This window comes from Teleopsis dalmanni, chromosome 2 (assembly GCF_002237135.1).
Source record: "Teleopsis dalmanni isolate 2A chromosome 2, ASM223713v2, whole genome shotgun sequence".
In the NCBI taxonomy this organism is placed as follows: Eukaryota; Metazoa; Arthropoda; class Insecta; order Diptera; family Diopsidae; genus Teleopsis; species Teleopsis dalmanni.
This window is the reverse complement of record NC_051847.1, coordinates 134,631,028-134,636,514: the sequence shown is the minus strand read 5'-3', so window position 1 is coordinate 134,636,514 and position 5,487 is coordinate 134,631,028.

The window sequence follows — 5,487 nt, the reverse complement described above, 5'->3', positions numbered from 1 at the left end:
CTAAATCAGAAGGTAAACGCAACGTCTAGTGAAGGCGAGATGATATTACTTTGCAATGATGAACACGCTCTCTTAGCGTATAAAAAAGGCCTGTAATGTGATATGGGTATGAGACCACACATATCACAAAACGTTCAAGTGTTCCGAATATTTTAAAATAAATATTGACACAGTTCCATTTTAATAAAATTAACGACAAATTATTGTCAAGTAATATGAGCCTTTATTTTGTCATTGCTTTGATGACAAAGAACTGAGCCGCACATTGCACCATATGTGCAATATGCATAAGTCAAAACTGTGTCGATAGAATAAACGGTTTCAAGTGAACCCATATGTAGAACACTTGCATTAGTAAATATAACACCATTTATTGATAAGATATTTTTGTAAAAATATTATATACGTTTAATTTGGATTAACCAATTAGACGCAAGTATTATAAGTATATAACCAATAGAATCAGTACATAAGATTCTATTGGAAATTAGTATTAAGAAACTATGTTAGATTTAAGAATTAAAAATAAATAAAAATCAGTCTTGTACAAACACAAGACTCTTTTATTTTTCCGAAGCGTAACTTTACAATATTAATAAAGTTTTACTTCCGTTTTTACTACCGAATCTGCAACACGTGTTTTGCTGCTGCTTTAACTATTATTTGTAACAATTTTACATTTGGAAAAATTTTTTTTCTCAATTTAGAGTTTGTAATACTTGTTTACATTACGAACTTTGCTGGCTGGAATCGACTTTGAGCGCAAAACCAGCAGCCAAAGTCGATTTTGCCATATAAAAATAGGCACAACAAAACTCGAACTTTGATCGAAAGTTGGCTTCATTTAATACCTTTTCCTGAATACAGCGCTGAATTTAATGTGTTATCGATAAGTTTTTGGTATGAAAATGGCGAAATGACATTTCGTTTTGTTTACATTGTTGACTTGTGTTTACGAATTTTTTGACTTGTGTTTACAAAAGATATGTAAGTAAATTTAAGTAAATGTAAAATATGTAGAAATTGTGGAAATTATTAGGTTTTCATTATATATACATACATATATATTTTTAATATACTATAATTAACAGGAGTGATAATAAAAAGCACCGTTTACCGTGGATGAGTTTAGAAAATACTTAAAGGCGGCTGAAGAGCTCAGATCAATACTAAATCCTTGTTAGGTCGAAACCTTTCTTCTTGGGCTTAATTTCAATCCCCTAGCAATCCTATCAAGCGATACATATTAGTTTATTGGATGAAGAACCTTGCATCAATACATGGCAATCCTATCGCCACACATCTTTACATGGCGATCCTGCAACTGATGAACCTTTGAAATAATGAAGAGATATAATTGCTTTGTCTGTGGCAAAAGCTACAGAAATAAAAATATTTTGAACAAACACTTAAATAAACATAATTATCTGATAGATTATGCGAATATATTAATAGAAGCAATCTTCAGAAATTATTAAACGATATGTCACAAGAAGATTTTGACAGACATTTTGCGGCAGCGGTGAAAACATTAGAAGAAGCGTTGAAAAATCCGAAGGCAGGCCCAATACCGATATCAATCGAGCAATACAAGCAATGTCATCCAGGTGGAAGACAGCAGCCAATAACAATTGAACAAACGAAGAAGAAGGTGCGCGGTGGTAAAAAACGAAAGGTATCCAAAGAAATTGGCAATCTGAAGTGTCTCTTGAAAATATCACAAGGAGAAAATAAAAATAAATTACAGCAACAACTTAAGGAGTAAAAGAAAAATGGGTGGAACTCAATCAACAGAAGAAATTGTGAACAACAACGTAGCAGCAACAGCATCAACAAATAATTTTAATAATACTAATAATTATATATCATATTTAAATTTTATATTTCTATGAATATTAATAATAATAAAAATTAATTCTCATTTCAAAACGTATATTAAAAAACAAGCAGTTAGAAATGCTAATGTTTAAGTATTAAAATTAAATAAAAAAAAAAAAAATTTTTTTTTTTCTCAACTTTTGTTAAATAATATAAATAAAAAAAAAAAAAGAAAATTTTCTAATAATGTACTCCAGATCAAATCATAATAAGATTGATGAAAACATTTATATGATACTGATAATTTCATTTGTAATTTCAACAATAATTATTGTAATATTTTTGCTTTGTTACATTATTAACAAATACTTTGCATAGCAATAAATTCAATGTCATATGGATTTAATTGACTTAAGAAAAATATTAAAGAATTTAAAGAAAACTCCAAATAGAGTCTACACGAAACAGTACATAGTGAAGACAAAACTAATAATACATCAAATCTGGTTAGATATAGAAGAACATATAGATATCAAAGATATCAAGAATTTAAGGTTGGAATTTGATGGTTTAGTAGAGCAGATAGAAAAATATTTGCAACCTAAGTCAATCACAGAACAATTCAACAGACCCATAGACAATATTAAAGCAAAAATGGCTAATTTTGATTTAATTGCAGCTTCAAAAGTAATACTAGAATTCACTGGTAATGCTAAAAGTTTATCAAACTTTATAGGCATTTTACAATTTTATTCTGAATCACTTAAAGATGAAATCGAGAGATCCATCTTACTTCGGTTTGTTAAGTCAACTAAATTATCTGATAGAGTTAAAAACAAACTCATTTCAGAAGAAGAAGACGACATAATACCAAAATTTATTCAAAAGCTGAAAAATATCTATAAACCTAATCAAAATCCATTAATATTTTAATTTTTTGCTCTTGCTCTTGCTTCGTGCTTCAACAAATCAAACAGCATAGTATAGCAGAGCAACGCAAATTTTGTTTTGTGCTTCTGCTCTCATAAGTGCTCCGTCAAATTCAGAGCAGAAGCAGGAGCAATAATAAAAACTATGAAATAGCATAGCATTTTCAATCACTGAATGATACAAATGAAATGCTCAGGTTAATAGAAGAATATCATAAATCACTACATGGAGGACATTGCGGTATAAAAAGATGTATAAACAAACTGAAACAAAAATATGTATGGAAAAATATGAATAAAATGGTTAAAAAATTTATCAATAACTGTGAAATATGTGCAAAAGTTAAAATAACAAAATACACAAAAGAACAGTATGTAGTGGACCTACCTCACTTACTTCTTAGCGACTTAACATTACTCATAAATGATAATAATAAGCAGATTTATGAATTGGTTGCACTTCATGCATACCGTACAAGAAGCATAAGCAAAGCGACATAAACAAAAGAGTTTCGTATTACCAACGAAAGTATTGCCACACGCTGTTCCAATTGCTGAACACAAGTTGCAATATTTTCAATAGTAATATTTCCTATATTGCAAAAGACATGTGCAAGCAATATTGTCAATACACTCTAATAATAACTTTGACGTTTGACCTAAACAGTTTGACAAACAGTGTAGTCGCTATGCAATGCATTCTGCAAGGTCAGCAATCACTTTGATTGGCTGCGGTTATACTTTTCCAGGTTTTGTCTGGAATAAAGAGGCGGAGTCATGAGATCGCTATAATCTAGAAAAATGTATAAATACCCAAACTATTGTTCAATAAAATCAAGAATATACTTATGACTGCAGAAATATATGCGTTGTTGAATTTATTCTCACTCCTTCTGGCCAAGTAATACTGGCCTAGGTAACAGCGGTAACAAGCCGCTTGATAACTTGTTCTTGATTGCATCAGTAGGTTTTGGATGCATGCTCGTATCAGGCAGGGATAATTACACGCACTCACAAGACAAGTATTACGTCTCATTTTACCTGACGATCCTGCCTACATCTGAACGGGTTAACACATTACATGGTGATCCAGCCATTACATTGATTGAATATTGCCCATACAACCATTCATACATTACATGGCGATCCTGCCATTCATTACACTAGTACCATTACAAAGAACTTACATTACATGGCGATCATTACATTACAAGTATGATATAACTGAAACACCAAACACATCCTTTGAAGTCATAACAATTGACACAGTAGGCCCGCTTTTACCTTCAAATAATTTCAGATATATTTTGACACCTCAATGTGAATTAACGAAATTCATAGAAGCAATACCTTTAAAAAATAAAGAAGCTGTCAGCGTTGCTAAAGCAATTGTTGAGAAATTCATTCTTAAATATGGTTGTTTCAAAAAGATGAAAACCGATAAAGGTACTGAATTTACAAACGAACTTCTAAAAAATATTTGTAAACTATTAAAAATAGAAAAAACCACTTCAACACCATTCCATCATGAAACATTAGGGACAGTTGAGAGAAATCATAGAGTTTTAAATGACTACTTAATGACCATGAAATCAGTAGATACATGGGATGAATTATTACCATATGTACTATGTTTACAGTTATAACTCGACTCCGCACACTACAACAAATTACACTCCATTTGAATTAGTATATGGTAAATTATGTGCGTTACCATGTGAAATACTAGAAAATAAAAAAATGACATACGACATTGAAAATTATTGTAATGAATTAAAATTAAAACTAAGATATGCTCAAACCCAAGCTAAGCAAAAACTAATACAATACAAATCTATAACAAAAGAAAAACAGAAAAATATTAATGAATCAAATTTCAAAGTAAATGATTTTGTTTATATTAAAGTAGGAAACAAAAAGAAATTTGACAATCCATTTAAAGGCCCATATAAAATAGTGTCACAAAAAGGTAAAAATAGTACCGTATTAATAAATAATAAATATGTAGAACTACACAACAATAACTTAATCAAATGTAGAGCTAAAGAAATTTTTAAATGTAATTAAATATTAAATTAATATATTAATATCAAAATATGTCATTATTAATCTCATATCATTATTATATACAAAATACAAATTAAAAACATTATATTATACTAAATATGTTAATGAAAATATATTATTCAAACATGTTAATGAATATATACTATACAAATAGTAAATTTTAAATAAAAATTTTTTTTTGATATGGATTAGTATCATAGTGGATCTGACACTAAAATAAATAAGATAAAAACAATAAATAAAATAATTAATATCATAAATTAATTTAAATTTGTAGAAATTACAATTAATTTACACTTTTCTTAAGGGGTAGGGTGTGGTGCCCATGACCTACATCATTGTTTAATATGACAAGTCATTGCATAAAGTAACAAAACAATTGTGACATAATTTATTGAATGCACATTTGTCGCTTTGTTGTTTTGACTTTGATCATATTACACTTTTAAATTTTGTTTGACTCACGCCGTTATGATTGTGCACTCGTAACATGATGCGCGAGCCAAACGTTTTATCATATGTGGTCATTGCACGGTAGTAGCACAAATTCCTTTAGAGAAATGTTAAACCTTATGAATAACACTTATAATAATATATACAAGTAAAAATGCATAAGAAATAGATAACATATGTTAGAATAGTATAATAGATATTATGAATATCTTACATGTAA